This window comes from Molothrus ater, chromosome 11 (genome assembly GCF_012460135.2).
Source record: "Molothrus ater isolate BHLD 08-10-18 breed brown headed cowbird chromosome 11, BPBGC_Mater_1.1, whole genome shotgun sequence".
In the NCBI taxonomy this organism is placed as follows: domain Eukaryota; kingdom Metazoa; phylum Chordata; class Aves; order Passeriformes; family Icteridae; genus Molothrus; species Molothrus ater.
The window spans coordinates 20471727-20492957 of NC_050488.2; the positions used below are offsets into that span (position 1 = coordinate 20471727).

General features: G+C 52.8%; 1 protein-coding gene across 2 annotated transcripts in view; it reads left to right on the forward strand.

Annotated features, from left to right (window-relative positions):
• The window catches only part of GRM7 (glutamate metabotropic receptor 7), a 194169-nt gene that overhangs the window by 88473 nt on the left and 84465 nt on the right, over positions 1-21231 (forward strand). The window lies entirely within an intron of this gene.

Genomic DNA, 21231 nt, shown 5'->3' on the forward strand with positions numbered 1-21231 from the left:
GGAGCCCCTGCAATGGTTTTAGGGCTGCCTGGAGACCGCGCAATGGTTTTGGGGCTGCCTGGGGCCCCCGCAATGGTTTTAGGGCTGCCTGGGGCCCCCACAATGGATTTGGGGCTGTCTGGAGCCCCCGCAATGGTTTTAGGGCTGCCTGGAGCCCCCGCAATGGTTTTGGGGCTGCCTGGAGCCCCCACAATGGATTTGGGGCTGCCTGGAGCCCCCGCAATGGTTTTAGGGCTGCCTGGAGCCCCCGCAATGGTTTTGGGGCTGCCTGGAGCCCCCGCAATGGTTTTAGGGCTGCCTGGGGCCCCCGCAATGGATTTGGGGCTGCCTGGAGCCCCCGCAATGGTTTTAGGGCTGCCTGGAGCCCCCGCAATGGTTTTAGGGCTGTTTGCCCCCCCAGCTGTTCAGTGATTTTTTCCTTTGCTCTGTGGTCAGTCCTGCTTTGCCCTTGCAGGGCACTGGGTGCAAACCCAAATTTCCCCAGAGGGTCTGGAGCCGGGTCCTGTGGGCTGTCAGGCTGGCTGTGGATGTCTGGTCACAGCAGTCATTCCTGGAAATGTTGCTGAAGAGGAGGAGGAACGGGGGAATTGCTGCTCACAATGGTGCTTGTCTCCTGTGTCTGTGTGTGCAGAGGGATTGCTCAGCACTGGACAGGGCCAGGCTGTGCTGGGGCTGTGTGATGCTCCCCAGGGACACCAGTGTGCTCAGAGAGCACATTGCAGTGAAACTTGATTACAGACAGCAGCTCAGTAGCTCTGATAAAATCATTAATCTAATTCTTGTCTAATTTTTCTATTCTTCATTCACCATTACAACCATCCCACATTGCTTTCAGGCTGCTGTTGAGGCTGTGGAGGCTGATTAAATTGCAAAGCAGACTTTTAAATGAAAGGATCCATATCCAGCTACACTCATTATCAGCTCCAAGAAATTAAATCTGCCCTCAGTGATTTACTGTGCAGCAAATCCAGCAGGCCCTGGCAGACCAAGGGCAGGGGGGCAGGTGAGCAGGGCAGGGCCCAGGGGTGCCAGCCCAGCTGGGGGTGCCCAGGGCAGCTGCAGTCCCAGAGCACAGAGCATTCCCTCCCTGGGAGCTGTTCCTGCCGCACTGGGGCTCTGCACTTCAGATTGCAGAGGGGGCTGCGGGTGAGATTCCCTCAGGGATGGGGGGGGAAAAAGCCCTGGAGCTCACCTGAGCTCTGGCTGAGCCAGGAGAGGAGCCCTGGGTGCCACAGCCCTGCCCTGGGTGCATGGGGCAGTTCTGGGTGTTTTCATGGCCCTGGGGTGTGGCAGGGGCTGCAGGGTCATTCCTGGGTGTTTTCATGGCTATGAGGGCAGTGCAGTTCTGCTGCAGGGTCATTCCTGGGTGTTTTCATGGCTACGAGGGCAGTGCAGTTCTGCTGCAGGGTCATTCCTGGGTGTTTTCATGGCTACGAGGGCAGTGCAGTTCTGCTGCAGGGGCAGTTCTGGGTGTTTCCTTGCCCTGGGATGTGGCAGGGGCTGCAGGGTCATTCCTGGGTGTTTTCATGGCTACGAGGGCAGTGCAGTTCTGCTGCAGGGGCAGTTCTGGATGTTTTCATGGCTATGAGGGCAGTGCAGTTCTGCTGCAGGGTCATTCCTGGGTGTTTTCATGGCTATGAGGGCAGTGCAGTTCTGCTGCAGGGTCATTCCTGGGTGTTTCCTTGCCCTGGGATGTGGCAGGGGCTGCAGAGCAGGCAGGGCAGGCGCAGCCCTCGCCTGGAGCAGGAGCTGTGCCCCCAGCCAGGCACACTGTGCACACCCTGCCCTGGCCCTGCACTCAGCATCCACCCACAGGGCTGCTCCACCAACATTTCATCTGGGGGTTCAGGTTTCAGTTAGCCCTGCTCCACACCTTTATACAAAGGGCAGCATTCCCCTGTAAGCTGATTTTTCAGGCAGACATGGGGTGAGTGTGGAGCTCTGTCTTACCTCGGTGTGTGTTGATGGGAGAAGCTCAGCTGCAATTTTAAATGAGCCTGATGGAAAACCCAAGGCAGGAGATTTGTAAGATTTTTACAGGAAAGAGAAGTTGGGATTTGTCCTGAAAACCTTTCATGTCCTTGGAGTGGTGCAGTCAGGGAGAGCCACATCACCTGTGGTGCCCGGTTTGTCAGGGGGCCCTGGGTCTGGGGCAGAGCCAGATTTCACATTTATTTCACTGCTTGGGTGGGTTCATCAGCCTCTGCTTTGGAGTCCAAGGCAAACACAGGCAGTTGTTTTCTGGCACAAGAACGTTCAGGCTCGTGGTTTAATTGTGCTCTGGGTTTGTGAAGTCTTCAGAAAAGCCTTTCAAGGGCAATCCTGGGTTCTCTCCTTGCATGAGTGATCCACAAGACAAGCTCCTTTCCACTTCCTTGCTTCTCTGGTTTTTTTCTTTTCATGAGATTTGGGGAGGGTTTGAATTAGCAGAAAAGAAAAAGGGTGGAGAGGGGTTTGGCACATGTGCAGTCACTGATGGACAGAGACATAACAACATCCAGGAATGACTGGAATAAAGAAAAGGTAATTAAAACCACACACCTCTAAAACTTTATTTTCACATATGTCTGAAAATTTGTGAACGTCTCCTGGAGTCAAACTGGCACCAAAGATGTTTATGGCAGTATTTGAAATAGAAAATGCAAACCACAGCTCTTACCTGTGTTCCTTAACATGTAATTGTTATTTATTCTGCACAAATATAGATGTATAACTTGGTAGCTTTACATAATCTTCTTCTGGCTGGTGTTAATTGAATTAGTCATGCTCTTGGAATGTTAAAAAGATTTGCCTATGGGAATTTCTGTTCAGTTGTGAGTCAACAGTCAATTCTCTGGATTTTGTTTTAGTCAGTGACTCTTTATTAGAATAAACAAGATTATTGGCAGGGAAAGGTTCTCTGTGTTGGCATGGGCAGAGAGGAGGGGGAGTGCCCAGGTGAGGATGGAGGTGAGCAGGGCTGGGGGCACAGGGAGGTTCCTGTGGCTCAGGGATGTTCCTGTGGCCCTGGGGAGGAGGATGATGGCCCTGGGGAGGAGGATGATGGCCCTGGGGAGGAGGATGGCCCTGCCCTGTGGGGCTGGGGAGGAGGATGATGGCCCTGGGGAGGAGGATTGTCATTTTGGATTTTTTGAGATTTTCTAAGCCTTCTGATGTTGACATTCTTGTAGTGAACTTTGTCACGCATTTTCTGTAAATAACTCATTGTTTGGCATTCCTTTATGGAGAGGAGAAAGTTGATGGGCTGTTGGTTTGCCCAGTGTCATTGGAGAGGTGGCACTGTCACCCTCCAATCCACTGTCACTCTCAGAAATCTATAAACGTTGGGAGTCAGAAAATAAACTTCTCTTTTTCTTTACTTTGAGAACAGTGGTGTGAGGTTGTGTTTTTTGTGTTTGATAGCGACAGATGGTGATGGCCCTGGGGAGGATGATGATGGCCCTGAGGATGATGATGTCCTGGGGAGGATGATGATGGCCCTGAGGATGATGATGTCCCTGCCCTGTGGGGCTGGGGAAGAGGATGATGATGATGTCCTGGGGAGGATGATGATGTCCTGGGGAGGATGATGATGTCCCTGAGGATGATGATGTCCCTGCCCTGTGGGGCTGGGGAAGAGGATGATGATGATGGCCCTGAGGATGATGATGTCCCTGCCCTGTGGTCTGGGGAGGATGCTGCAGGATGAAGCTGGGAAATGCCTGTTTGACCAAGAGAGTCCTGGGGCAGTGTGAGAGAGTTCTGGAGCAGATTTTGTACCTTTTCAGACCAGATGTGATCCAGCCAAGCCACCCAAGGGATTTATTTGTGGCCTGCTGGTTTCAGGCTGGGCCTGGCAGCCGTGGCTGCGTGCAGGTGCTCTTGGATCCAGGGAAAGCAAAGTGAGACAGCCAGAGAGGAGCACAAGAGCTGGAGCAGGGTTGATTCAGGACAATTAAAGGGTAACAGAATAAGAGCAAAACAGATGGCGGATGCATCAAGGTAATTTCAAGCCTGTCTCCCCATGCTGGGCTCTTCTGCTAAGCTGGTAACCATGGACAGGAGAGAGGCAGAGGTTCCAGCTCCTCTTGAGGCCAGCTCTGGGACTGAAGCTCCCCGGTGCCATCTGAGTGTAGAGCAGGAGGATTTATGCCTTGCTATGAAATAATCAGACCCTTTGGCATTGCTGGGCCCTTCTGGTGAGAAAAGAACAGATCTGTGAGTTTGCCTGGCGAATTGGATGAGCCTGGGACATTTGTTCCAATTTGATTTTTATAGCTCTGGAGGGACACGGTGACCAAGCAAGGCACAGACATTTCCATTTCTGTTCTCCAGAGATAGTGGGAGGCAGCATGTGCTTCTGCACCAGAGGGATTATGTAGGTCAGCCTGCTTCTGAACCTGTTATTAAAAGTGACATTGCCAAAGAAAAATCAACAGAAAATACCGGGAGCTTTGAGTAAGAGCACCACAGGTCCCCAGTGCGTGTCCCATCCCCAGAGGGCTGCAGTGCTCAGCACTGGGCTCTCCTCAGCTCTCCTGCACACCCTGCACCAAATGGTGCTGGGAAAAGTCCCAGCTGCCATTCACCTGAAACACAGGGATGGGTGCAAGTGGCATGAAAATGGATAACTGCCATAATGCCCATCATTTACTGGAAACTCAGGGTGATTTTTGTGAATTATCTTTCATTTTCCTCGATGGCTGGGCTTGGAAGGCCTCTGCAGCCTTTGGAAAATGTTCTGCCTTTTCTGAGAGCAGTCAGGAGCCTGGAGGGGTGATTGGGCTGTGGGAGCCCTGGCAGCAGGGACGGGCAGGGGCTGCAGGGCAGGGGTGAGGAAAGGGCAGGGGTGTGCTGGGCTTCACAGGGGTCCCAGGAGCAGGGAAGAGATGAGAATCTTCACTCCATGTTTTGGAAGGCTGATTTATTATTTTATGATATATATTATATTAAAAGAAAATAATATATTAAAACTATAGTAAAAGAATAAAAGAAAGGATTTCATCAGAAGGCTTGAAAGGAATAGAAAAGAATGGAATGATAATAAAAGCTCCTGACTAAGAGAGTCCGAGCCAGCTGGACTGTGATTGGCCATTAATTAAAAACAACCAAATCCCAGATGCTCCTGTTGCATTCCACAGCAGCAGATAATTATTGTTTTTCTTTTCCTCTGAGGCTTCTCAGGAGAAAAGCCCTGGCAAAGGGATTTTTCTCAAATTATGATGGTGACACAATGGGCAGGGCAGGGGATGAGGGCAGAGCAGCTCCTCCCATCTGGCACCACTCAGGGGCTGCTTGCAGGGAGGGTGGCGAGGGCAGCATGGAAGCCAGACAGGAATTGTCAGGAGCTGCTGAGCTTTGGAGCTGTAATTCCCTGGTTCACGAGACCTTGAGGCTCTGTGGGTGTCCCCAGCTCTCCCAGGAGCTGCAGCCTCTGCCCTGGGCCAGCCCCAGGTGCCAGGGGGTGGCACCATCCAGTCCCCGCTGAGATGGAATTGGTGTCACACACATCCACGCCTTAATGAGCCCCTTCTGGGCGCTCCCCTTCTCCACCATGTTGGGTTTTCCCCCCAGATTTCTCTCTCCTGATTTTGTGTTGTTCATCCTAATTTGCCATGGAAACAGGAGAGCTCTGAATTTTATTTCCAGCACATCTTCTGTCCAGACAGGGTTAGAACTGGCTGCACCAAGCACCACTTTTCAGATGACTGGAGAGCCTTGATACGAAATTATGGGTGTTTTGCTATTAAAGTTTGAGTTCTGTTTCTGTCAAATGAAGGGAGAGAGAGGCAGAGAGAAAATTTGTCTGCAGCCAAGATGAAATCCTCCCTGAAGTGAGGAGGACAAGTGGCACCTGCAGTAAAATCTCTGGGAATTGAACCCATCCAAGCACTCCAGGGGCAGGGGCTGACCCCTGGGAGTCCTTTCCAGCTGTGATGTGAGCAGCAGGGTAACTTCAGTGCAGCTCCTGTTCCAGCTGGCAGGCAAAAATCCACACACAGCCACGAGAATTTGGAAGTGACTGCCACCAAGTTCAACCTTTTCACCTTGGACAACCTCATGATAAATTGAAAGTGATTCAGGACTTCTGCAGGAGCTGGGGGCTTGCTTTTTACTTACTCTAATGGATTTCTCTCTTTTTTAAAAAAATGTATTTTAAAGCTTTTACATTTTTTCCCAAGGAAATAACTTCTGCTGGCGCAGGGACGTGGCAAAGGCTGTGTAACAGCCAGTTCTGATGTGGCACCAAGGAGCAAACCCCTGGCAGGATGAGCTCTCATTCCTTGCTCACGTTTCCCCAGGAGCTGGAGTGACCCTGTGAGCCCTCCTGGTGCTCCAGCTGTGCTCCCTGCAGGTGGCTCCTGCTGATCCAGCTGTGCTCCCTGCACTGCAGCTGGCTCCTGCTGATCCAGCTGTGCTCCCTGCAGGTGGCTCCTGCTGATCCAGCTGTGCTCCCTGCACTGCAGGTGGCTCCTGGAAGCACTTCCAGAGCTTGGCTTGGCTGCACTGGGGTGGAACAGGGCACAGAGGGGTGGCAGGCGGGCTCCAGGTGGCTCCTCCTGAAGGTTTGTGGGGTTGGGAGGTGGTTTTGTGGACATCCATGATGGACATCCATCCATCCACCCATCCATCCCTGTGTCCATCCATCCACCCATCCATCCACCCATCTGTAATGGGATAGAATATAAAAAAATAAAGCTAGTGTAGAAAGTAATCTCAGCCCTAAGGAGCTGCAGCTGGGCCAATGATCAAAGATCAGGAACAGGCCTGACTTTACCAGGCCACAGCTGTACCAATGAGAAGAAGATGCTATAGAAGAGTGGGGTGGTGTTGAGAGGGGAGCTGGGGTCAGTTGGCTGCTTTGTGAAGAGGAAAGAGTCAGAGCTCTGAGGAGCTGCCCACCAGAAACACCAGGAAGGTGTGGAACCTTTGTGATAAGGAGACAGCAGCCTGGAACCCCTGTGATGAGATGCCAACATCCAGCAGAGCTCAGGAGCTGCTCCCTGGAGCATTGAGGGCAGCAGAAAGCTGGGTGAGAGCTCCAGCTCTGTGCCGGTGTGTGCAGGTGCAGCTCAGGGTGGGTGGCTCTGGCTGCTGCTCTTTGGGGATTCCATTTCCCAAACTGCTGCTCCCCAGCCCCAGGGAGCCCTGAAAGCACAGAGCGGGTGGAGAGGCCATTCTGCAGGACACCCGCTGCACCCAGCTCCGTCCTGGCAAGGCTCTGTGGGCACTGGGCTCAGAGAAGGCACGCGTGGGAGATGTTGGGAGGAATGGTAAAAAAGCAGCAAGTGAAGCAGGAGACCCCAATGAGATATAATCTGTCTCAAAAAGTATTGCTCAGGCTTTGCCTGGCCAAGTTCAGAGCAGAGTTACAGCCTCAGGCAAGTCTGGTTTGGGCACTTGTGCCCCTGGACATTGCTCTCTCCCTCAGTTCCCCTTTCTTCCTCCCCGGTTCGGTTTCTCCTCCCCAGTTCGGTTTCTGTCCCTACCCGGTTTCAGTAGAAATCCCAGGCTGTTGTGGATAAGCAGTGCCCCAGTCAGTGACTCTGCATCCCCTGCCCTGGGGCTCTGGCTCTCCAGGTGCATCTCAGAGCAGCCCAAAGGCGGAGCTGGTTCAGGGATTGCTGAGCGCACAGAGGTGGGAGGGGATGGCTCAGGGCAGCATTTCAGCATCCCCGGGGCCTGCAGGCGGTGGGATGAGCTGTGCTAAAGGAGATGTTCTCCTTTTGATCCTCCCTCTCCTGAATTTCTCCTTGGGTTTGTTCCTCTCCTCTCTGGGCTTGTGCAGGGCAGTCCCTGGCACCTGAGAGGGCTCAGCCCCAAGGCCCTGCTCCCGTTCTCCCGGTACCTGTGTGCCCCACGTTTCACTAGCTGGGGTGGAACAGGGATGTTCTGGGCTGAGTTCTGTGCCTGCTCCTCGTGAGGAGCTGATGTAACCTGCACTGTCTCTGCACCTGCCTCTAGACATTTAATGTGCAAGTGCAGCTCTCTGCTCTGTTTTAGGTGTTAGTGATGCCTTCAGCTGTGGCAGGGGAAACACACAACACTGAACTCCATATTTTGGTAGGTAAAAAGTGTTTCCATTTCTCTTTCAACCATTGCTGAAATGCTTTTATGTCTTTTTAGTGAAGAATCCCTTGGTTTTCACATGCTGTAGCTCAGATTGCAGCGAGCTGTGCATCTCCAAGTTGGTGTGTTGGCTGGCTGCTCAATTAGTAGGAAAGTTCCATGCTAGTAATTAACAGGGATCTACCCAAAAAAGAGATGTCTCCTTGGCAATGCAACTTTTCTGGGGAAAAAAAAAATATTGTATGAGAGGCTGAGGGAACTGCTCCAGATTTGCTTCCAAGATCTGTAAATCAGGCAGAGGATTTACATGTTCTGCTGTTTCAGCTGGAATTCGCCTCCTCCATCAGATTATTTTAGCATTTTGTGGATAGTACTAATTAAAATTTATCATCAAAGTAACTGTAGTTTTAATAGGACTCTTCCCAGTGTTGGAGGAATCGAGTTTGCATTTAAAATCTTTACTGAGGGAGCAGGGAGGGAGGGATCAGGGCTCCTCCATGCCTTAGAAAACACAGAGATCAGGATTCTCCATGAGTGCAGGGCTGTGCTGTCCTCTGGCAGTTCCAGGGCTGCTGCAGCTGTGGGGCACCCAGTGCCTGCCCCACACACCCCTGCTGGGTCTGGGGCTGCAGCTCCAGCCTGGCTTGGGGTGAAGGAGAGTTCCCATCCCTGCTGGGTCTGGGGCTCAGGGGCTGCAGCTCCAGCCTGGCTTTGGGTGGGTGCAGTTCCCACCCCAGGGCATTTCAAGCATGAGCAGCTCAGTGGCTCTGTGGTGTTCCCAGGATTTAATGAATGCTGGGGTTTGTGTTGTCCACTGTGAGTCCCAAGCACTCTCCAGGTGACAGACACCAACAGCTTGGTGGGGTTTTCTTGCATTTTCTGTGTTTGCAGAGTGGAGGAGTTTGGGGAGCTGTGCTGCCCTGTGCCCCGGGCTCTGGCCCCAGCTGGCAGAGCTCCCTCCCTCTCCCTGCCTTTGGGAAGGGGCCTTTTCCCAGCTCCTGACCTTCCTTCCTGCTCCTTTGTCCCCAGCCCTGCTCCTCCCCAGGTGTCACCTCCCATCTCCTCTCTCCATCTCCTGCCCCAGCTGCAGCAGCAGCTCCTCCGTTCCCATTTGCACGTTTGCATATTCGCAGTGTCTGGTTCCTGCTGGTTATCAGCAGAGTCCCGGGAGATGGCAGGAGAGGCTGTGTGGGAGGGTGTTTAAAAGCTTATCTTTAAAGCCACGATGTTTTGTGATTTAAGAATTAAGTGTGGATTAACAAATGGAGAAGTGACACTGTCTGGGGAATCGTTGGAGAGGGGGGAAGAGCGTGACTCAACAAATGGCTCCATCCCATCCCGTGCAGCTCTGGGGGTGTGCAGGGGCTGCTCCCGCAGCTCCTGCCTCAGCAGCTGTGCAGGCAACTTAATTAAAAACATTTATTTCCCCAAAATGAGGAGTTTGCAGAACAGCTGAAAGCGAGTGGATGAAACAAGGCTCGCTGGAGTTCTGTGGATATTCTGCTTTTATCCTTTTGTTTGTTTGTTTGTTTGTTTTTTTAATGCGGGGAACATTGCTCTGCTCTGAGAGAGGCACCCAGGAGGGCAGAAGTCAAATTCATGGCTTGTAAATGGAGGTGCTTTTTCAGGAGAGCTCCCTGTGCGTGCAGGGTCTGTTCCAGTGCTGGAAACAGCTCTGAGGGGTGAAACAGGGACAGGGCAGGGGCTGGAGAATCCCTGAGGGAGCCGGGCAGGGGCTGGAGAATCCCTGAGGGAGCCGGGCAGGGGCTGCAGAATCCCTGAGGGAGCCGGGCAGGGGCTGCAGAATCCCTGAGGGAGCCGGGCAGGGGCTGCAGAATCCCTGAGGGAGCCGGGCAGGGGCTGCAGAATCCCTGAGGGAGCTGGGCAGGGGCTGCAGAATCCCTGAGGGAGCCGGGCAGGGGCTGCAGAATCCCTGAGGGAGCCGGGCAGGGGCTCAGCCTGGAGCAAAGGAGGCTCAGGGGGCCCTTGTGGCTCTGCACAGCTCCTGCCAGGAGGGCACAGCCGGGGGGATTTGGGATCTTATCCCAGGGAACAGGGACAGGAGCAGAGGGAACAGCTCAGGCTGGGCTGGGCAGGCTCAGGGTGGATATTGGGAATATTCCTCCATGGAAAGGTGCTCAGGCAGTGGAAGGTCCCCATCTGTGCTGGTGTTCACAGGGGTCTGAGGATGAGGGAAGAGATGAGAATGTTGACTTCATGTTTCAGAGGGCTTGATTTATTATTTTTTGATATATATTATATTAAAACTGTACTAAAAGAATAGAAGAAAGGATTTCATCAGAAGGCTGGCTAAGAATAGAAAAGAATGATAACAAAGGCTTGTGACTGACCAGAGTCTGAGCCAGCTGGGCTGTGATTGGCCATTAATCAGAAACAACCCCATGAGCCCAATCCCAGATGCACCTGTTGCATTCCACAGCAGCAGATAACCATTGGTTACATTTGGTTCCTGAGGCCTCTCAGCTTCTCAGGAGGAAAAGTCCTAAGGAAAGGATTTTCCATAGAAGATGTGTGTGTGTGTGACACCCATGCTGGGTGTGAAAGCCCTGTGCATGTGGCTCCTGGGGACAGGGCAGTGCTGGCCTGGCCTGGGGAAGGGTTAATGAATGCTGGGGTTTGTGTTGTCCATTGTGAGTCCCAAGGACTCTCCAGGTGACCGAAACCAACAGCTTGGTGGGGTTTTTTGCATTTTCTGTGTTTGCAGAGTGGAGGAGCTTGGGGAGCTGTGCTGCCCTGTGCCTCCCAGCTGGACTCTGATCCTAGAGGGCTTTCCCAGCTGGATTCTGTTCCTAAAGGGCTTTCCCAGCTGGATTCTGATCCTAGAGGGCTTTCCCAGCTGGACTCTGTTCCTAAAGGGCTTTTCCCAGCTGGATTCTGTTCCTAGAGGGCTTTTCCCAGCTGGACTCTGATCCTAGAGGGCTTTTCCCAGCTGGACTCTGTTCCTAAAGGGCTTTTCCCAGCTGGATTCTGATCCTAGAGGGCTTTTCCCAGCTGGACTCTGTTCCTAGAGGGCTTTCCCAGCTGGACTCTGATCCTAGAGGGCTTTTCCCAGCTGGATTCTGTTCCTAGAGGGCTTTTCCAGCCCAAACCATTCCCTGATCCCGTGAGTTACCAGGGTTCCCCTCCAGCCATGGTTTGCCAGAGCTCTGTGGGTGTCCCAGCCCTGGGATGAGCTGCTCTGTGTGTGAGCTCTGAGAATTTTGCATCCAAAATTCCACGTTTCCTGTTAAAATAGAGGTGGTAGCAAAGCAGCTCCTCCTCGGTGCAGGTTCCCTGAGGAGGGAGGCTTGGAAAGCCAGGGAGGAGCTGAATCAGTGGTGGCTGAGCTGTCTCTTCACTCTCTGTTTTGGAATCAACCTAATCAAGTTCTTTCAATATGCCATAATATTGGGAGAAATGATTAATACAAACCTTGGAAACTGAGATGGAGCTTTGAAATTAATTTCAAATATTAAAAGTGTTAATCAAAGTGTTAATTTCCCTCACTCCCATTGCAGTAGTTTTTGCAAAGTAAAGATAACTTTGGTCATCTTTTCCAACCACAAAATGAATTAAAGATAAAGGAAGTGGATGTCTTATGTGAAATAGCAGTTAAGCTCTGTTTCCTCAGGAGTTACACTGATTTAATTGCTTTTCATTTGTGTAACACTCAGAACATCATTTGAATTCCTCCACAGGAGTCAGGATCTCTTTCCAAGGGAAATGTGTTGGCCCTTCTCCCTCGTTCCAGGAGGAGCTGCAGCTCCTGGGGCACGGGGAGCAGCCAGGGCTGGGTGGGGGGCACTGGGGAGCCCCTCCTGCAGCCCGGGGACCTGCAGAGCTCCAGCGCCTCTGTGGGGTCACTGCTGGCAGCCCTGGGGGCAGCTCTGCCCCTCCTCAGCCCCGGGTGTGTGAAATGCCCTGGGGTGGGGCACAGAGGGAAATGCAGTTAAATGGGACTAACATCAGGAGTGCCCCACAGTAAAGGGAAAAGGCCACGGGCAGCATCATTGATTCTTCCTTATCCTGTCTTTGGCCTCTCTCTTTGGTCTTGTGAATCCCAGATTTCCTGGGGTTTTTTCTGATTTTTCCTGGTAATTTTCTGATTACCTTGCCCTATCAAGATTCTGCAGAAAAACCCTTCTTTGTGGCATAAAAAATGTTTAAAGCTAGAGTGATTGATTGATTGATTGATTGATTGATTGGAAGCTGTGCCCTCATTGCTGGTGCATTAATATTTTGACTCTCTGAGGTTCTTGCTGTAAAGGGAATTTCCTGGGGTTTATTCTTGGTGTGGCACAGTGCAGCTTCTCCTACACTGTCGCAGGTCAGGGTGCCCAGTTGATAAAATCAGGGCTGCAGCACCAGGGAAATGGAGGCTTTAAAGGTTGATGGGGTTTTGGGGAGCTTTTAGGGCAGCCTGGAGGGACGGTTCCTGCAGCAATCCCTGTTCAGTTGAGCACTCTGGGTATTGGCAGATACTTCACAGGACTCTCAGGTCCAGCCCCAGGTGACCACAATCCCTGTCTGCAGTGGGCTGTCCACTGAAAAGGCTCCCTGGAAGGCAGAGAGTGCTGGATCACTCAGGAATATCCACATCCCCTCTCTCCTGGGGGAGAAGGGAGCACAGGAACGGGGACTGGGAGAGGCCCCAGTGCCCCCTGCCATGGCAGGGACCCCTCCCTCTGTGCCAGGCTGCTCTGAGCCTGCCCTGGGTGTCCCTGCCCAGGTCCCTGTCCCCAGGGGAGTCCCCAGGTGGGTGCTGGTGTCTGCTGGGATCCCTCAGGAGCTTTTCCCTCAGGTGAGGCACTGCTGGGATCAGTCCTGGCCTGCCTTCCCTCAGCCTGCTCCTATCTCCCTGTACAGCCTCTGTGGCAGAGCTCCATGGAATGGAGTGGCTCAGGGCAGGGCTGGGCTTTGCCAGGCTGCAAGAGTGGTTTTATTGAGCTATATTGCATTTTTAGTACTCATTTGAGAGAGGGCCATTAAGGCTCAGCGAGTACATTAAGAACATTACTCCAGTGTGAAGGAGATGGGGATTATGAGAAGGACTAGCAAAGACCAAGGAGTTACAGAGTTCTATTTTCCATTTCCCTGTGTGAGGGCTGGGGACAGGGCCTGCTTAAACAGCTCCCAGCTTTGCTGAATGTGCCCATTTTGGGTTCCAGAAGAGCAGGGGTCACTGTGTGAGCTCCCAGCACAGACCCTGGTGTGAGTCTGGAGGAAAATGTGCTGCAGCAAGGGAGGAGTGATCCAAAACCCAGGAGGGACCCACCAAAACCTGGTCTGGTACTGCAGCGATCCCTGCAGGGATGGGGACCAAGGTGGGGCTGGTACAGAAGGGTCCTCTGGGGTCCAGCTCTCAGCCCCATCTGGACCCTTTCTCTGTGGCCTTGTTCCCTGTCCCTGATCTATTGCAGGGCTTTTGGGAGCCTGGCTCTGGGCTCCTGGAGGAGTTTTGTCATGCTGTAAACGCTGCTCTCTCCTTGGGTGGAAAAACGAGGAAAATGCTTCCTTCCAAAATTATCTGTCAAAGATGCTTCTGCTCGCTGCCCTCCCACGGAGCTGTCTCACAGGTCCTGGCTGCTCTCTGCATTTGTCACTCTCTGAAGAGCTGACAAGTCTTTGCTTGCTCTGACACCAGCAGCCACAGCAGTGCCATTGTCTGGGAGCAGCTGAAATGCCACGTTCCTTCCCCGAGAAAAAGGGGATTGGGGACCTGGGAACGCTCCAACCTGGAGTTAGAAGAGCTCCATCATTAGGGATCCTTCTGTGCTCACAGCCTGTAATGATTCATTATCCAGAGGTGGCATCCTTACTGCTGGGGGGGAACAAATATTCCTGCAGGAGCAGCCCAGCACTGAGCAGCTCCTGATCCCCAGAATCTCCTGATCCTCAGCAGCTCCTGAACCCCAGTTCCCTGATCCTGGTCCCCAGCAGCTCCTGATCCCCAGCATTCCCTGATCCCCAGCATTCCCTGATCCCCAGCATTCCCTGACCCCCAGCAGCTCCTGAACCCCAATTCCCTGATCCTGGTCCCCAGAAGCTCCTGATCCCCAGCATTCCCTGATTCCCAATTCCCTGATCCCCAGCATTCCTGATCCCCAGCATTCCCTGATCCCCAGCATTCCCTGATCCCCAGCATTCCTGATCCCCAGCATTCCCTGATCCCCAGCATTCCTGATCCCCAGCAGCTCCTGTGTCTGAGCCTGGGCTCTCTCTTTCCTCCTGGCTGTTGGAGGCAGGTGAAGGACAGGGCTCACGGTAAATGCAGGTGTGCAGCTCAGGAGCCCCCTGTTCTGAGCCTTTGAGAGCAAACAGGGAAGGGTTCATCCATTTAGGGGTTTCCTCTTGCTTCCCTGCACTCCCATCTCCATCCAAGGGCTCACATCTCCTTGCCAGGGGCATCCCAGAGCCCTCCTGAGCCCTCCTGAGCAGGGCTCTGCCCAGCCCAGGCCCTGGCAGCGCTCCTGGCACGGAGCTCACCAGCAAAAGGCATTTCCATGTTCTATTTTCTATTGCCTTCTCCTGCCTGGCTGCACTGTGTGCCTCCAATGCACCTTTGAAGCGGATTTTAGGAAGCCAAAAGCTCCTAAATCCCTCCTGCAGCCAGGCCCTGGGCTGAGCCAGTTCTCACTCAAGGTTCCCAAGCACAGGCAGCTCCTTCTCCTTCTATTCTGTCTCACAAACAGAGCTTTCCTACATCTCTCAAAGTCATCTTACACCGTTCTTGTAATTTAATTTAGTGTTCCCAAGGAGAGTCTTAATTTTTTGTATATTACTGGAGTTTAACTGCCATAATAAAGGACAATTTTGAGGTGATAAAACACACCAGGAATGTCATTAAATATGCAGCAAAGGTCTGACACAATGGAATTAAGCATTAATGAATAACATGCTAGAAATATTAGTCTTCCATATTAGTTTAGGTGTTCTGTTGTTGGGTTATGATGAGGGCTAATAGGAAAAAATGAAACAATAAACAAAATTAGAGAAAATGAAATTTCCAAGTGATTCAGTAGCTTCTTCATGTGTAGAAAGTTTCTAAGTTAAAGCTGTTGGGTATCCACGGGGATCCTTTTCCTTGGATAAATTGTTGTCATTCCACGTGTGAATGTAATTTTATTATTGGTGCACTTTCCAGTTTTACTATTGAATTACCATACTATGGAGATGTAATCTGAACCCGAGCCCATCTGCAGATCAGGGCATTTGTAAACTTCTTTTAGTGCCATAAGCAAGGACTTAGTGGCTCTTGGCAGGAGGTGAGCATTCCTGGGGAGCAGATATTCCTTGTTCCAGGAAGGAACAAGCAGCCAAGGCAGGGCTCATCAGGACTCTGATTTAGGACAGAGGGCCCAGCTGGCATTTCTGGATCTCTCTACCAGCCCTGTTTTAAAACTTGAAGCTCCTTTTCCTTGAGGATCCTGCATATTGTGAGCTGATCTGGCCTCTCCGTGTGTTTTCCCTGCAGGGTGTGCTCCATGCCCAGGATGTTCCATTTCCCAGAGCTGTGGGTTTGGGTGGCAGCAGAATGAGCCAGCCCCACCAGCCCCTCTGAACCTGCCTTGCTCTGCTTTCCCTGGGGGGCATCAGTTTATAAAATCAATTTATTGCCATTTCTGGGGTGGCAGGAGCTTTTCTGTCCCTCAGCTCATTCCCACAGACTGGAATTCCTTTGGGGTGCAAGGGGCAGGCCCTGGGCATCTCCTCGGCTCTGCATCCCTTGGATAAATCCCTGAGAGCCTGGGGTGGGCTCAGGGCAGCCCCTGGTGGGCTCCCATGCTGGGACAGGGAATATTGCACACCCAGGCCAGGATCACTCTGTTCACTGGTTTTATTGGGAATTTGCAGGGTTGGGAACGGGACTGGAAATGTCCCTACACTCAAACCTATTCCTGAAGGTCTGATTGTTTGTGAGGCTGCTGGCAGGCCCTGGAACGTGGGTTCGTTCTGGGTTTTGGTTGAACATGAACCAAAGCTTGGCCCTAAAGCCCTCCCTGGGAAGGGGCTGCTGCAGCAGAGCCCTGTGTGGCTCTGAGGTGCATTCCCAGCCCCTGCCCTGAGGGCTGGGTGGGTTTGCCATGCTGTAAATGCTGCTCAGTGTGTGAGGATTCCCTGCCCTGAGGGCTGGGTGGGTTTGCCATGCTGTAAATGCTGCCCAGTGTGAGGATTCCCTGCCCTGAGGGCTGGGTGGGTTTGCCATGCTGTAAATGCTGCTCACTGTCAGGATTCCCCAGGATTCCCTGCCCTGAGGATTGGGTGGGTTTGCCATGCTGTAAATGCTGCCCAGTGTGAGGATTCCCTGCCCTGAGGGCTGGGTGGGTTTGCCATGCTGTAAATGCTGCCCAGTGTGAGGATTCCCTGCCCTGAGGGCTGGGTGGGTTTGCCATGCTGTAAATGCTGCCCAGTGTGAGGATTCCCCAGGATTCCCTGCCCTGGAGGATTGGGTGGGTTTGCCATGCTGTAAATGCTGCTCACTGTCAGGATTCCCATCCTTGGCCCTGGAGAATTGGGTGGGTTTGCCATGCTGTAAATGCTGCTCAGTGTGAGGATTCCCTGCCCTGAGGGCTGGGTGGGTTTGCCATGCTGTAAATGCTGCCCAGTGTGAGGATTCCCCAGGATTCCCTGCCCTGGAGGATTGGGTGGGTTTGCCATGCTGTAAATGCTGCCCAGTGTGAGGATTCCCCAGGATTCCCTGCCCTGGAGGATTGGGTGGGTTTGTAATGCTGTAAATGCTGCTCAGTGTGAGGATTCCCTGCCCTGAGGGCTGGGTGGGTTTGTAATGCTGTAAATGCTGCCCAGTGTGAGGATTCCCTGCCCCGAGGGCTGGGTGGGTTTGTGTCAGGTGTTTGAACAACTCCATCCCTGCTGAGGAGTTTGGGGCAGCCCCAGGTGCATCTCAGGACCATAAAATGATCTTTTGTCACTCTGGCTCTTTGGGATGTGATTCTGCTTTGTCACGGAGCTCTCCTCAGTTGTGCTGTCCAGGTTTTCACAAGGGGAGGATCCTGACTTCTTTAAACTCTGTTTTCAGCCTTACTGCCACTGGTTTCTCACCTGCAGAATACAGGAGGTTTACAAGTGAAATCCATTGCAGCTCATAAATTGGGTATGCAGGGAATGGCAGGAAATGCCAGAACCCAGCAGTGGGATAGAAAATGTACAATGAAATAGGAAAAACCTCCTGTGTGCCTTTGAGGTTTATTTCATTTTTCCCCAGTGAATTCCCCTCCTTTGGCCCCCCAAACTCCAGTTAAAGTGTTTGATTTATTTCCCCCCGTGTGTGGGGGTCCTGCCTGTTGGAGCATCCTGGGGCCACAGCATCTCCCTGGCAGGGTCTGTCTGAGGGATCAGGGCTCTCCTGCACTTGGAGACTTCTCATTTTTATTGTGTTTTTAATTTTTATTGTTTACCTCACAGCGTCTTGGTACCACCTGTACCTAACCCGAGCTCTTCTCACCCCTCCCAACACAGCATGGTTAAAATCTCCATTTTGGGGTGTTTCCTGTGCTGGCTGCAGTGAGGGGGCTCCTGGAACTGCTGCCAGTGAGGAGCAGCTGAGCTGTGCCAGGGGCTTTCCTGTTGTTCCCAGAGCTCTGATAAACACTCAGGAGGCTGCTCCTGGCAGCTGCTAATCTTAAAGGAACGTATTAATCAAATTAATTGAGAGTTCCTTTTAACAATCAGCAGCAGCAACATAACTTAGTGACGTGATGTTTTCAGTGTTGCCAAAAGTGATTCCCCCCAAAAGGGGATCTCTGCAGATAAATCAGCTGAAAAAGTGTTCAATTGTCTCTTTTGCTACCTGATAATCCAATTAAGTGGTGATAAGAAAAACAGCTCCTGGAGCATTCCAGGGCAGCAGAATAATGTAGTTAGTGTTGTAGAGAGCCCAGATAGCAGCCAGCCATGGGTATCCATGGCTACTGCAGCAGCACTGCACTGCCAGCTCTGGGATCCCAAAGCTGAGCTGCCTCTGGATCCCACACCTGAGCTGCCTCTGGGATCCCAAAGCTGAGCTGCCTCTGGATCCCAAAGCTGAGCTGCCTCTGGATCCCAAAGCCTGAGCTGCCTCTGGGATCCCACACCTGAGCTGCCTCTGGGATCCCACACCTGAGCTGCCTCTGGATCCCACACCTGAGCTGCCTCTGGGATCCCAAAGCTGAGCTGCCTCTGGATCCCACACCTGAGCTGCCTCTGGATCCCACACCTGAGCTGCCTCTGGATCCCACACCTGAGCTGCCTCTGGATCCCAAAGCTGAGCTGCCTCTGGATCCCACACCTGAGCTGCCTCTGGATCCCAAAGCTGAGCTGCCTCTGGATCCCACACCTGAGCTGCCTCTGGGATCCCACACCTGAGCTGCCTCTGGATCCCACACCTGAGCTGCCTCTGGATCCCACACCTGAGCTGCCTCTGGGATCCCACACCTGAGCTGCCTCTGGGATCCCACACCTGAGCTGCCTCTGGGATCCCACACCTGAGCTGCTGGGTGTCTGCAGAGAGCCCTGGGGCTCTGCCTGCCTGGGCACAGCTCAGGGGCACTCAGGGCACGGCTCAGGGATGGCAGGGGCAGCCAGGGCACGGCTCAGGGATGGCAGGAGCAGCCAGGGCACGGCTCTGGGATGGCAGAGGCACTCAGGGCATGGCTCAGGGCACGGCTCAGGGATGGCAGGAGCAGCCAGGGCATAGCTCAGGGATGGCAGGGGCAGCCAGGGCACGGCTCAGGGATGGCAGGAGCACTCAGGGCACGGTTCAGGGATGGCAGGGGCACTCAGGGCATGGCTCAGGGATGGCAGGAGCACTCAGGGCATGGCTCAGGGATGGCAGGGGCACTCAGGGCATGGTTCAGGGATGGCAGGAGCAGCCAGGGCACGGCTCAGGGATGGCAGGAGCACTCAGGGCACGGTTCAGGGATGGCAGGAGCAGCCAGGGCATGGCTCAGGGGTGGCAGGGGCACTCAGGGCATGGCTCAGGGCACAGTTCAGGCTCTGCTGTGTCCTCAGCCCCTGTGCTCCCTGCTGGTTTGGGTTCTGGCTGGCCCTTGCTGCCCCCTGAGCTCCATGCCAGGCTCTGACACAGCACTGGCATTCCCAGGGCACAGAACACCATGTGCTCATCCCCAGAGGGCTCATGCCATGGATCTCACTCTGGGCAGGGATGGGTGACCCACTCTGGGTGGATGGACCCTTTATCCCAGCAGCCTGAGTGTTGCTGGGGTCATGGTGTGGGATCCACAAATCCCATCCACAATGGTTTGGGCTGGGAGGCCCTCAAGGACCTTCCTGTTCCACACTTCCAGCCATGGTGGGACAGCTCCCACGGTCCCAGGCTGCTCCCAGCCCTGTCCAGGCTGGCCTGGGACACCCCCAGGGCAGCCCCTGTTCACTCCTGGCTGTCTCTGGCTCCCTTGCCAGGCACTTTGTGCTGCTTGGAGCATTTGTCACTCCTCCAGGCCGCCGGGGTAATGAATCACTGCAGGGATCCTATGACAAGATCCTGAATTTGCAGCTTTCATGTTTTTACCACCTAATTCCCTCGGAGGTTTTTGCCTTGGAAGTGCTGTGAATTAACCTGACACTCCCAATAACTGTGCACATGTTTCCTGTTGTGCTGGAGTGCGGGATGAGGATGTGGAAGCTGCACTTACTCCCCTGTGCCTTTAGGACAGCAGACACCCAATTCCCCGGGCACTGTGCTTGCCAGGGGGTGGCAGAGGGCACGCTGGTGTTTGCCATCTATCCCTGATTCCTCCTGCCACTTCTCCTAAATTCCTCTGAGCAGAGGTGGTGCCAAGGCTAGCAGGGCCCATGGCATCTGCTCCTTTTGGGAAAGCTCAAACTGTGTGTGCCTGTCACCGCTGCCAGTGTGATCCCTGCCAAGTGGGACAGCCCTGCTCGTGGCCTTGGGTTCATCCTGTCTCATTCTGACTGGGGAAAATAGAGCATGTAAAACTGTTCCCATTTCTGAGCTCGCTGGCACTGAGACTTCCAATCCTCATTTAAAATGAAGTTGATTTTTAAAGCTCAGTAGTGTTTGCTTTTAAAGGGGAAAAGAAAGGTTGCAGAATGTCCAGGTTGTGATAATTGCAAAACAAATGTTTTATGTGAGTCAGAGAAAAACTTGGGGGTTATTATTCTCCTTTATTCTCTTCCAGCCTTTCCTGTTCACCGTTTCACTTCTCCCCATGAAGCAATGGTTTTGTTCCAGTGAGCCTTTGGAGCAGCTGGCCCAGCAGAGCTCCTTTGCCTTCAGGCAGCTGCAGCTCAGCTCCTCTCTGTCAAAAATCAGGGAAAACAAGGCTGGCCTGCCTTGTGAGGGGCTCAGGAGCGGCACAGGAGCTGCATTGCACATTTCCAAGCAGCAGTTTGGTTTTCCCAGCTGTCCCTGGGTCCCTCTGGGTCTGCTGTGCCCTGGGATGAGGAGGAAGCTCTGGGGCTTGAGCCTCCTCCTCCTCCAGGTCCTTCACCCTGCAACACCTTCTCCAGTGCTTCAATTACAGGACTTGTAAAGCTGGGTTTTAAAGCCTATCTGTGAATCTCTCCCTTGTCCTGCTGCTTTTTAATTAACTCATCCCCACTGCTGGTTTTTATTAAGAGCTCTGATACGTTATTAATTAACGCTCTGTGCACTATGTTGAGCAGGTTGGTATCAAAGATGCTGTAAAAGATGAAAGTGATTACTGCTGAGAAACAAAATAATTAAGGCAAAAGTTGTGTTTTCATCTGCCAGCAACAACCAGAATGTTGGTGGAGATGGGAGATGGGATTTTTTTAATTTATTTTTTTTTAACAGACTAGACAGCTGTAGTACAGGAACTGTGCTAAAAGTGGGCATTTTTTGGTCTGGCTGAGGGTACCTGTGGCTGTGCTGATGCTCTTTGCTGTGTTCTCTGGGTGTTCATGAGAAATCCCTTTCACAGACTTTATCTTGAGGTTTCACTGTTTTGTGTGTCCATCTGTTTGGCGGTGGGCCCTTGAACAAACAGGGGTTTTTGTTGCACGGTGTGGGTTTTGCCAATATCTCAGCTTTGGCTGTTCCCATTCCAGCTCAGTCATTCCAGTGGAAGCATTTTCCCCCAGTAGCTCCCAAGTTGCAAAATCAAAAAGAATCTCAGCCCTTCAGTGAGATAAACCTGCCCAATACACTGTCAGTACCTTCTGTCTCTCAGTCCGTTGTTT